At 34.1% G+C, this 13,615-nt stretch overlaps 1 protein-coding gene across 1 annotated transcript in view; it reads left to right on the top strand.

Moving 5' to 3' along the window:
- The window catches only part of CSMD1 (CUB and Sushi multiple domains 1), a 2,598,423-nt gene that overhangs the window by 108,091 nt on the left and 2,476,717 nt on the right, over window positions 1–13,615 (top strand). The window lies entirely within an intron of this gene.

Here is a 13,615-nt window from a genome sequence, read left to right as displayed (position 1 = left end):
CCACACTCGCACTTTAGGAAGTATTTATTTCCCTCACTGAAATTATTAGCATATCACACAAATTATAGCTGCTATCATCTTTTATCATTATAGTTTCAGACAATAATTTTTAGAAGGAAACATTTATTGTTGTTGTTGTTAATCCTTTTAGAGGCAGCTAAGTGGATAGAGCTCCAGACATGGGGTCAAGACAGCCTGAATTCAAAGCTGACCTCAGACACTTAGAATCTGTGTGACTGTGGGCAAACCACTTAACCCCTGTCTGACTCAGTTTCCTCATCTGTACAATGAGGATAATAATAGCATCTCTCCTCCCAGGATTGTTGTGAGGATCAAATGAGATAATTATAAAGCAATTAGCATGATGCCTAGCATATAATAAGTGCTATATAAATGTTATATTTTGTTCCTATTACTATTATTATTCATTATTATAATATAAGCATTTCTGTGTTTTTTCATAGAAAAACAGACTGTGTTGCCAATAGCCTCTAAAGATGGCTGGAGGGAAATAAAGAGCAAGTGTTGTTAGAAAGGACTTTATCTGACTTTGTACTAAATGATATTAATGATCTGTGTATAGGTACAAACCTATATATTTGCACATAGGTAGTATGAATATAAAGCCCTAATGTCTAGATAATGTGCTCCATCAGGCACTCAGGGAATTACCTAATCAATCTGTGGAACATCTGACAGTTTTTTTTTCTTTCCTCCATGACTTTCAAAGATAATTGTCAGTCAATTTGTAAATTTGTTAGGTAATTCCCATAGCACCTTATGAGGCATATTATCCCAACTATCATCTACAGAACAGATAATTATAAGTTATTGAAGGTCATGTGAAACCGAGAAAGCAGCAAAGAACTGAGGTGAAACCATACACCCTACAACAAGTCTTAAGGAGCCAGAGGAAGAGTATTTTCATCATTGTTAATGATTAAATATTTTTATACATATTTATCTACATTAGCCCATGAATATTTTTCCATTGGGACTTCAAAGGAAATACTTAAACAATACTATTATTAAGAGAAAAAAATCAACCCAAGGTAAAGAGAAGGGAACATTGGGATATAGTGGATAGGGTGCAATACTTGGTGACATACTTGGGGTCAGACCCCATTTCTGATAATACTTGTGTGAATTTAGGCAAATAACTTCATCTCTCAGAGTCTCAGTTGTTTCATCTGCAAAACAAGGATAATACTATTGGAACATCTAGTTCAAAAAGTAACAAATCAAATGAGATTCTCTTTTTGGAAGTACCTCATAATTATCATTGTCCCTTTAAGGCATTATCTTCATATACACAATCTGCTACATTAAGATTTAAAAAAAAAAGAATAATACCCATGTTTTCAAAAATTCCTATAACATCCTTTAATTTTAAGTATCAGTTGAATAGAAAAGTGACACTTCATGGCCCATCAGCTTCTCATCTCAGGTTTTGAATTAAGGGAAGATGGTTTTATATGAGGGTGATTAGGATTTACTTGCAGGAAGTTCTTATTTATGACATCAATTGATTAACAGAAAAAATAGATTAAGACTTCATGAATTCAGATAATACTTAAGTGAAGATATGGTAGACAGTATGAGAAAGAACAAAAGGAGACTAGAAATGGAATGGAAATAAAGGTTTTTATTTAAAATATAGCATGAAATGGCTTTAGGAACCATCATCATCAACATATTCCCACCTCTGGCACATGCTGATTGTTTGACCTCCAGCCTAGTACTTAACCTTTAAGTCTTCCAGCCAAATCTCTATGACTTTTAAGTTGCTGAGGTATTGACCTGCACTGATAGAGCTCCTACCCTGAGCAAAAATGGAAATAATAACAGCACCTGTGGCACAGAGGTGTTTGAGGATCAAATGATTTAAAAAAAGAAAAAAGGAAAATGCTTAGTTAAGTGCCTGAAACACAATAGATGCTACATTAATGCCTTTTCACATATCATCTCCCTTAACTAATGAAGTCATGGATGCATTCCATAGCCTCCTTCCATAGCCCAGATTATCTTAAGGCTAAAGTCAGACACTGGTGACTTCGTAAACTCATGACTTTTGCTTAGTTTCATTTTTTCTCCCCAGGGATTAGTTTCCCACTGATTTTTTTCCTTCTTTCTCTCATCTCTCCCCATATATCTTATATATTCAGATACCTTCTGGAACATTGATAATAAACCCATAGCTCCTGGGTCATTCTCAGTTGTCATTTGCACTATTCTACTTTGGTGAGGGGAAAAAATATACCACAATTCCACTTAGTTTTTAAGGGGTATAAAACTCCTTCTGTCTTGGAAATATATAAGCTACCATAGCATTTGGGTGCTACCCTTTTAATCACACCTTTGATTAATAATTAATAATGTCTGTCACACACCTCAGAGTTTGGGAAGCTCATCTTTGGGAATGAATATAGTGAATAATGGAACTGCTAGTTTAGGGATAGCAGAAAGGACATCATGGATTTCCTATTTCCATGTGATCCTGTGTGTCTATCAAGAAACACTTCTATCCTTGTAGTAGCCTCTCTTTGAGTAGTCATTGAGCCCATTAGAATTTGATCTTGAATATTGCTTGTCTAGTCCAGCTGACTAACAAAGGAAGTTTTGAAATATATAATTAAGAAATGAGATGACTAAGGTTAAGTCACTTTATCTTTTTGAAGATTAGTGAATTAATCTGTAAAATGGTAATGCAAATAGTCATACTTTCTCTGGGTATGATGTGATGAAAGTAATTTGAAAACATTAATTTGAGCCATGCTTATTAATATTCCTTAATGAAGTGAGTAGAACAAAATCGTATATTACACTTTAGAAAGGCTGTAATTCCAGAAAGTAAGGAGAATGATGAGGGTGATACATAACTCAGGGATAGAGAGGGAAAAAAAAAAGCTGAGTCAAAATCACACTCTGAATCTTTCTTATACAGTTGTTCTAAGATGGTATTCCCTGAGTGTCATTGCTTATGACATTTATAAGCTGAGTAGATAAGGAACTAAAAATACATGCTAGAGAACAATCCTATTCTTGTAAAAAAAATAGATGTGAGCTTCCAAAGGTTTCTTCTATTTTTAGTTTTTACTCTAACACTGTTGGTGAGAAAGTAGTATTTTTGAAAGACCTACTATGGAAGCCAAGGTGAAACTGTGGGATGGGTAACTGGACATTGGTATTGCTGGACAATACATGAGAAACTAGCAAACTTAATTTATAAAGTTATTAGTCATCATGAAAATCAAATGGCCTTAGGAAAAAAAATGTATTTAATATGAAAGTTTCTGCAATTAATTGACAGTAAAGCAACATGCAAATCCTTTTTTAATTTTTACAGGCTTAATTATTTTTTTTCCTTTAGATTGAGAAAGTTGCATTCATCCATGCAATTTTAGCAGGTCTGACCACACCCTGCTATTTCTGCCTCAGTCTTAGCTTCCTCTCCATCCCAATTATGTACTTACTATTGATTATTATTTGGCTAGATACCTGTTTAATGAAATTCTCTCACTTTCTGCCTAATACATGCTCATACTGGGTATCTTTAACTTAGATTGAATCAATAACTCATTCCCCTTTTTGTTTATTCTAAACATTCTAAGCTGTATAGTTGAGCATTTTTTTGAGGAATAAATAAGACAAGACCTTTGAATCATGAAGTTCATTGACCAGATGTTATGAAACTAAGGATGAGGGGAAAAGTGAGGCAAAATTTAAGGGATTATAGATTTAGATTTAAAGCTGAAATAACTGTAAAGGGCATCTACTCTAACATCACATTTCTCAATTAAGATTGAAACCAAGAACAAAATGACTTGTTCAAAATCCCACAAATAATAATTTGCAGAATTGAGTTTTGAACCTAAGTTCTGTAATTTCAAACCCTGAGGGTAGTTTCCAGGCAAAATTGTGAACTGGGTAAAGTTTATTTCTGATCTTCTCTCACTGTCTTCATCAACATTTCACTCTGCTCCTTTATCACCCTTAACTACACCTCCCTGTGTTGTTTTATCTACCTGAAAACCTGCTTTGTAATTGAGATTGGTGGATAATTTTTTTAAATGGTTTACCTCTCTCAGTGTTGTTAACTTTCAGTATAACATGGGAAAAAAATAAAGTCTGAAAGAATTCACTGCTAATGTTTAAATTTTAAACACCATTATAGGTGCTTAGAAAGATATTTTGTGATAAGTAAATGTGTTGGGAAGGAGCAAGGTGTATCCTTCTTGTATGGGTATTCTGAAGCCATCCCTAAACTACTCTCAAAATAAAGTTGTTAAATTTTTAGTGTAAACATTGTCTTGGAAACTTTGAAATTTATGCCTAGGTAAAGTTTAAATTAGGGCTGGATTTATTATTTTGTTTATTAGTCAGACTTAAGAACGGGATGGGTATATGTTAGTATTGCAGATAAACCTTAGAAGTGTATCCAGTGTACACTTCCCTTCCTCACAGAGTCAATTATAAATATTTAGCAGCACTCCCCTGGTTTCCTGATGTCTCAAATCATATGCCTTAGTCTGCTGCCTGTTCCTCTTAACCAGGACTTGTTGCTGCTACTAACACACTTTTGATGAATATCATTATGTGGTGATGTAAAGAATCCTGACAGTTTGTGCTTCTCTCTAACTTCTTGACAGGTTCGTCTGTTCAGTGAAACTGTACAACTTCCCTTTGTTCTGAATCTCTGATCTCTGTTTAGTTTATCTAATAAAACAATGCTCTATTCAAACTGATTTTTCAGATATGATACCATGTAGCATATTTTTATTAATATCTACTTTCAAAAATGGGCCACTAGATAACATGTAAGATGGTGCAAATATCTGTACTCAGCAAAACAAGAATTCCTAAATCATTAGGGGTGTGTGTGTATGTGTGTGTGTACACTTTTTATGTGTTTTGCAGTCAACAGAACCTCCAGGTTTCTTGGGCACTGATTTCAAAATCATAAAGCCTTAAATCCTGAAGCCAGAGAACTACATTTAACTTCTAAGCATAAAAATAGTATTATTTTATATGTAAAGTAATGGTCAAATAGAAATAAAAAAAAAGGTCAGTTGCAATCCACATTAGGAACTCAGGATCCATGCACTCAGTGAAGCTGTGCAGGTCTCTGAGACACGATGTTTTTAATTAAATCATTGGTCTTAGGAGACTACTGCATTAAAATCCAAGCCAATCTGACATGATGGCAAGATCTACAATCCTGGTCCTTAGTCAAGTCATTCCATTAGTCTGCCGATTAGATCAGGAGGGAGGCATTTCAAATTGCAGCAGCAGTTTTACAGAGGAGATAATTATGGAAAGTTATGAATGACAGAAATTACCACAGCTTCGGGTTTTTCTTTTTTCGTCTTTGCTGGCTGTTTCGCAGCCATTATGCTTTCCTTTTATAGCTGCCTTAGTTATCCACAGTTAATTAACATCAATAAATGATGGAAAATGTTCTATAGTCCTTTGATTGCTTTTTTATCCTTTTTTGTTTCTTTCTTAAGCAAACTGCCACTCATAATTTCCAAGGCACTGTTGTTGACATTAGAATTTAAATGATTCTTGATATTGTTTTTCTCTTCACATACTAACAATTTTGACTCTCTGGCATTCAATTACTTACTACAGACTAGTGCTTTTAAAAGATATACACAGGTGCAATTACAATCTTGCCTAAGTGTCAGTGGTCTGCCATGGCAGATATGATACATATGAATATATGTGTTTTGATTGATCAGATGTGTACATGTTGCCTCTTAGACCAGAAACACTACTGCAGATAGGTGGCGCAGTGAATGGTATTAGACTTGTAGTCAAGATCTTAGTTCAAATCCTTCAGCAGGTATGTAAAAACTCTGTGATCCTAGGCAGGCTACTTCACCTCTGTTTGCCTTAGTTTCATCCATAAAATGTACATAATAATACCACCCAGGTTTATGGTGAGGATAAAATCAGATTGCACATTTGAGGCATTTTGTGAGTCTTAAAGCTCTCTATAAATGCTATTACTCAAATTATATCTTCTATCAGTTGTCCCAGTGATGGTACTTGGAATTGGATTTAGACATGTATTGATTGCCACTATTTCTTTTTTTTCTCTTTTCTATTTTTTAGCCAATGGAGGGTATTTAAGTCTTTGTGGTGTTTAAAGCCAACCTTGTATTTTTAACATACTTTACTGTAGTTCAGATTTTCTGAGAATGTAACTGGAAATCTACATGGCCTTAGTGTTCACCTGCTTTAAAAGTATCCTTCTGAATGTCAAACCTTAACTAATGAATTACAGTTGATTTTCTGATGGAAGTATTGGCTCAAATCACACCTAACAAATTCTTTTGACTGATGTGATTATTGTAAATTCCAAATGTTTCCAGAATTCACAGAAGTGTGTGTGTTTGTGTGTATGTGTGTGTGTGTAAATAGATTTAAGTTATTGTTAAGTTTGTTTTTCTCTTTGTATGATGCAGGTTTAAGGAGGGTAGGCAGACTTGGTTACTAGAAACTAATCAGTAAGAAGACTTAAGCTAGCCCTAATCACCTTTCATTAGTTATGTATTTTTTTCCTAAAAGTTACTTAAGTAATTTTTTTTCTTGGTAACTAGCATTGCTATAGATAGAAGCTGATATATTTCATAACACTACAGTAGAGTACATGGGAACTGTTACTTTAGCTGTTCCAAACACTGAACTTCTTTTGATGTAACCTAGGTTTGCATTAACTCTTTTTGCCTGCAGCATCATACAGCTGGTCCATAGAACTGAGAGTTAGAAAGGACTTTAGAGATCATCTGATGTCCAGCCCAATGACTTCATTTTATAAAACATCAAAGTGAAACCCAGAAAAGTTGTGACTGGCTAAAATTCGTACTGGTAGATAATTGATAAGTTAGACTTTCGGGGGGGAATTATGAAGGAGTTTCATACACAAAAAAATAGATGAATCAATAAATTTTGAAAGGAATAAGATTTATTTTGTACATTTAAAGGAAGGCTGCATGGTTTAATTGGATGCTTGTGGCCAGAAAAAAAAGCAAGGACAATAAGGGAATAGTACTATTAATGGTATTCTCTCTCTCAAAACCAGAGCAGCATATACACTTCCAAAATGAGGGAGATGAGGTCAAGGAACCAATCTAATCAGGATGAATGATAATCCCTGTAGTCATGAACCTTATGTTTTTGAGCATGAGGAAGAAACATGTGACAGTTCTTTGGAAGCTGTTCCCAGGACTTAGTGCATTTTTACACCAAGATCTCACTAGATTTACATTAGCTCAAGCTTGCTGAAAAGGATTATGAAGTTAGAATCATCACTGATCACACATCCACAAATTGTTCAGTTTCTTAGATCAACTTATTCTAAGACATGCAAATATAGTTGAGAGGCAAGATTTCCTTTGGGTATAAATTTTTGGCTTTCTGCAACTTAGAGGATAAACAAGAAATCTCTAATTATAAAGTATAATTTATAAAAGTTATAGAGTTATAAAAGAGTTATAAAAGTATTAAAGATTTCCAGAATGTAAGATTGATAGAAGATTCTGGAAAATGAAAGAGAATGCTAGGCAGGAAAATAAGTTGTTGTCCAGTAGAGATAGCCTATATTAGAATGACTAGGCCTAAAATTTGTATATTCCACTACTGGTAGCAGTAGAATTTAAATCCATGCCTTATAATTTGAAATTCTTTCTTAAACATTATGCTGATTAATATTAAGATTCAAGAGTTTTTAAATACCTAGGTAGTTTTCACATGAAAAGACATTAAGCAAGGTATCCCTAACTGACTTGTGTTATTTTTTTTTTCTTTCTGTTATCACTGTTAGGATTTGATTTTTGAATTGAAGCTTATCCTCTCAGGATTTGTAGATCTTTTTGAATCATGGTTCTGTCATTCATTACATTAGCTGTTCTTCCTAAACTGTTCTCATCAGAAAAATTTATAAATACTTTGTATGTGTCTTTGCATGGGTGTACATATAGCACAAATCAGACATGGATGATATGGCCTAACATCTAAAACCTTAAAGAAAATTTAGTTGACATAATAGCACAGTAATAATAAGAAATATTAATGTTCTACTCAGAACTAGAAATATCTCAATGAAAGATAAAGGGAAAATACAAAACTGAACAAACTGTTGGATAACTTGAAGTTAAAAAAGATTTATGATACCTTCTGAATGGGAACAAAGAATGCATATGTATGTCAGCACCATACGGCACTTTTACAAAAATAGGCCATGGATTAAGGCAACAAAAAGGGCAAATAACTCTTTTTTCAAAAGAAAATACTAAAACCATCCTTCAGAGAACATAACACAATAAATTAAAATAATACAAGAACTCCAGCAATAGACACAGACCCAAATGGATATAATATAATCTTAAATAATCTTAATAATATAATCTTGAATGGGTCAAAGAAGAAATCATAGAAACAATTGTTAACTCTGACAGACAATAATAATGATGAGACAAAATATTAAAATTTCCATGATACTATTAAAGCAGTCCTCAAAATAAAAATAATTTTCCTCAAAATTTATATTAATATAAAATGAGAGGATTAATGAACTCTAAAAAAATGAATAAATAATCCCAACATAAATACAAAATAGGAAGCTCTTGAAAATTAGCTAAGAAATAAATAATTTGGGAATTAACAAGTCTTTAGATTTGATTATTGTTGTTCATTTGTCTTACTCATGTACAACTCTTTGTGAACCCATTTGGCGTTTCCTTGGAAAGTTACTGGAGTGGTTTTCCATTTCCTTCTCCAGTTCCTTTTTGTTTGTTTTTTTTACAGGTGAAGAACTAAGGCAAACAGAGTTAAGTGACTTGCTCAGGGTCACACAGTTACTAAATGTCTGAAGCCACATTTGAACTCAGGAAGATGAATTTTCCTGACTACAGGCCCTGTACTCTATCCACTGTGTGACCTGGCTGCCCTATGAAAATGGATCGGCAAAACTAAAAGCTAGTTTTAAAAGACTAGAAGAACTGATAACTCTTCAGTCTGGTTGAGATAGATTTTAGAAGAGAATAATATCAAACTTTTAAAAACAATAATACATAAAATTATAAAATTTAATAATTATAATATAAATTTTTAAAATAAATATATTATATGAATATAATATATAATATAATATGTATACATAAATTATTCTCAAAAAATAAAGTGTATCAAGCTCATTTTATGAAACAAATATATTCTTAATATATAAATTAGAAAAATATAAATCAAAGAAAGATAAAATCTAATGTCATTAATGCATTGATTTTAAAATGTAAAATTCTGATGAAAATATTGTAACATTTTAGTTAAAAGTCATTCACTTTTTGTACCGCTTGGGTTTATACAGGAAATGGAAGAAGCATTAGGAAAACAACTAACATAATTAATCCCTATCACTTTTAATTGGGACATTTGTCTCACTTCAGCTTTCTGAAACTTCTGTTCTACACAGTTCCCCAAAGATTATCAAGAGTGTTTCCATAAGCACAGCAATTCTCTTCAAATTGTACCTGGGGCATAATTTGTCTTCCTCTGGAGATCTGAATCCACTTAAATACTTTGGCCTCTCTTACCATCTTATCTCTCTTGTGCTTGTAACCAGAGTTCAAGATCTTATCTCTAGACTAGGAACTATTTTATGAAGTAAAGCTAATGTAAGGCAAATTCATTGATTCTCTAAACGTATTTCACTGTCAATTTGTTTTAAAATGCAACACATTTATACAGACAGATGAAGTTGTTAAATTAATATTACATTTATTAATTTAGGTAAAAAGGAGAAAACATTCATACTGGACAGAAGGTTGATGCCTGATAAAAAAGAACTGGGTTCAAGTTCCCCATTAGACACATAAAAACTGCATATTCCTGGGAAAAATCACAACCTCTCAGTGACTCAGATAATTTTCTAAAGCTATAAATTAAAGATGAGTTACTGACCTGTATCAGTAGAGTTTTGTCTATGGAGAACTTCTTCAAGTTGTTGAGATCACAGATCTGAAAACATATTTTTGTTAACTGAAAGCAAATCAAATTTTCAAAAGAAATAAAAAAAAAGGTAGGATCTCATGTCCCCTAAAAACCAAACAAAAACAACTCCTTAGAAAATGTGTAAGGGTTGTAGATGGAAATAATGTGGGCAATACCCAACTTTTAATTCCTTGCATATTTTCTCTTTCACAAACCTTGTCATACTTATATTTTAAAGGTAATAGCTTTACTTGCTATGCTCAGAAATAGATGAAGAGTTCAGTACCTGACAAGTAGTCCTTTGTCCATGTTATGTAAGAAGATTTGTGGAAAATAGTTTTCATTAAATAGTTACAGGGATGATGATAGCCTCTAACTCCCTTCTTTGCTGACACTAGAGAAAAGAAAACATCGTGGTTAGAAGCAAAATATAAGGTCCATGATCTTCTGAGTTATTCCTCTGTCATAGATTTCTATCAGTCTTCACTAGCCTACATGATAGTCATTTAACAATTATGGCATTTATGATCATAAAATAAAGGCTAACTAATATGCCCCTAAAATCATGTTGGTTCAATTACAATGAAAGTGCATGTGCAACAGTGGATGGAGTTCCAGGCCTCAAGTCAGGAAGACTCATCTTTCTAAATTCAAATCTGGCTTCAGACACTTACTAGCTGTTTAATCTTGGGCAAATCACTTAACCCTGTTTGCCTTAGTACCTCATCTATAAAATCTACTGGAGAAGGAAATAGCAAAATAACGTAATATCTTTGCCAAGAAGGTCCCAAATGGGACAGCAGAGAGTCTGATATGACTGAAAACAACTGAACAAAAAGAAAACAAAAATATAGTATCTGCAGGAGGATAGTAATAAACCACAGCAAGACATTATCATCGCCACCACCATGCTTTATGTTTTTTTTTTTTTGCTAGCACTTTAAAATTTTCTTCCTTTCTCTTCTCTGTTGCTTCCCAATGAGACTCCCTACCCCATCACTCTTAACGAGACCCTTCTTAATAAAGAAGTTCAGTGAAACTTTCCATCAGATATGGATGAAAATTATCTAATCCATTAGAGATGATTTTTTGTTAGATTATATTCAGTTCTAAAGGGTTATTTATAAGCCTATATCTTTGTATGTTGGAATGTTATATCCTAAGATCTCCTCTCATTTTGAGTAAAAATTCCTAGATATTATGTAATCCTAATTGAGTTCTTGGCACTTGAACTTTCTCAAAGATTGCAGTGTGTTTTTTTTCTTCAGTGTGAGAGCTCTAGTCTTATTCATTTATTCTTTTGTTTCATTTTTTTTTAGCATAGGATGATCATTTGATTATTTTTTAACTTTACCTTCTGGATCAAATAGATATGGACAGTTATCAGTCGGGTGAGATTTTTTAAGTTTTCAATAGAGTATGTGGGATCTGAGCTGGCTTCCTCCCTTCAGGCTATCATCTCAGCTAGAAAAAGAGCTTTCCTTCTAATGAGGGAGACAATGCATACAGGGAATATGGGTTTGATCTGGGCAGTCACAAGAGGGTAAGTGAAAAAAAATAATACAGTCCTTTGCAGAGGAATGATACTTTCATTATATTTCTCAGAGAATATGTGGGAAAGGGAGAAACAAGTGGATGAGAACCTAAGGGGTTCTTATAGGAAATACAATATTACATGAAACTAAGCTGTCTCCTTAAAGACAAGAGCGTGGAGAAGACATTCAGAGGAAAAAAAAATCTAGGAAAACATGACATTTGTACATGATTCTACTTAAGGAGCTTACAATGTATGACTATATAGCTATAGCTTTTTATTTTAGAAAAGCTTTGCAAAGGAAAAAAAATCATTCGCTGCATGAATATTATAATATCTAAATCTACATTTAATTGCCATATCTTATTGATTCTACCTCCACAACATACATTGCTTGTGTCTGCTTTTCTCCCTATGTCTCCCTTTTCTCCTCAATCATCCCTTAAGATATCTCCACATCTTTTGCTTGCAATGGTCTCCTAATTGGTCTCCCTACTTCCTTCTTCCCAATTTATCTTCCAAGTCATACAAATGTGTTAATCCTAAAGCATAGGTCATAGCATATATCACTTTTCTTGTTCAAAATGCTTTCGTGACTCCCAATTTCCTGTACACTAGGATACAAATTCCTCTCCCTGGCCTTTATACCATTTGTGTCCTGTCTCCTGCATACCTTTCCAGATGTGTTATGCTTTACACTTCTTCATGCAACATATGTTCTGCCCACAATGGCTTATTTGCTGTTTATCCTACAAGATAATCTTCCTCTCACAGCTGATTTAGCCCAAGTTATTACTCCAATGCCTAGAAGTCTTATCCTCCTCTTCTCCACCTCTTGGAATCCCTAGTTTCCTTGAAATTTCAGCCTAGAAAAATCTTTGATAGATGACCGTTCCCTTCACTCCTAGTGACTGTCTTCAGACATGATTTGGTATTTTATTTTCTGTGGTTTGCATATATTTATATATGTGCATGCTATTTCCCCTGGGTAAATGAAAGTTCCTTAACATCATGGTTATTGTTGATTGTTGACTTTGTACATCTAGTACCCAACACTTTGCCTAGATTATAGTAAGCACTTGAAAATTCCTTGTCCATGATTGACCCCTTCCTACTCATCAATGGATATCTGAAAACCTGTTTCTTTTAAGCATGTATAATCTAATGATGAATGGAGAGAAAGAAGAAATTCCTATGTAGACTTTCTTTAACTTTACAGTGATATTCTTGCCACTAGCATATAAGTGACTCTACTTAGGGATTTGGGACAAGTACCATATTCTATATAATTGAGATGTCTCTGATGGAACAGCATAGTTAAACTTAAGATCATACTGAATTCTTTTCTATCAGATATGAGAAATAATTTTGGATCCAAATACAACTAAAAAGGGGGAAATGCTTTCATTGTGAAAACATGACCTTAGATTGATTACAGAAAACATATCTGTGAGTTTCTCTAATTAACATTCCCAAACTGATACATTGTGTATAAACTAAATTTGTCAAAAAATATTAATATTTTGATGAATAATAGGATCATAGGATCATAAATTGTGTCCACAAAGTATTGCACCTTGTCAGGCCTAGAGGCCTGCGTGGGCTACCCGAGTCTTCTTACCTCACCTCCGAGGTCTTCGGTTGGCCAAAACCGGATGCTCATATGAGAGAAAGGACTTTCCAGAGTCGAACAAGGGTTGAGCTTTATTTCAGGGTCTCGGTTATAAGTGCAGGGAGGTCTTCCTTAGGAGGAAGAGGGAGAGATTTCCTAAGGAGGCTAAGATCTTAAGGGATTGGAAGTAGAAGTACAAGTGGGGAGAGAGGGGGAGGGGAGAGAGGAAAGAAGAGAAGCGGAGGCTACTGTCCTCTTGGCTCCTCACGTGCTAAGAGCTTTCAGGCTTCCTCAATCCTACTTAACCTTCAGCCACATAGTTTGCATCTGAATACCGTGCTGTTAGATAACAATAGTGTGCCCAGATCTGGGACGACCTCGAGGGCAGGGAGACTCCACCCATCACGTATCTCCAGGGGAGAGGCGGAAATACCCGAGCTAGCCGAGCTAGCTCAGTCTGACCTTCTCGAATCCCC

Source organism: Notamacropus eugenii, chromosome 1 (genome assembly GCF_028372415.1).
Source record: "Notamacropus eugenii isolate mMacEug1 chromosome 1, mMacEug1.pri_v2, whole genome shotgun sequence".
Lineage (NCBI taxonomy): Eukaryota > Metazoa > Chordata > Mammalia > Diprotodontia > Macropodidae > Notamacropus > Notamacropus eugenii.
The sequence above is the reverse complement of the archived record's forward strand: the minus strand, read 5'-3'. Positions and strand labels throughout refer to the sequence as shown.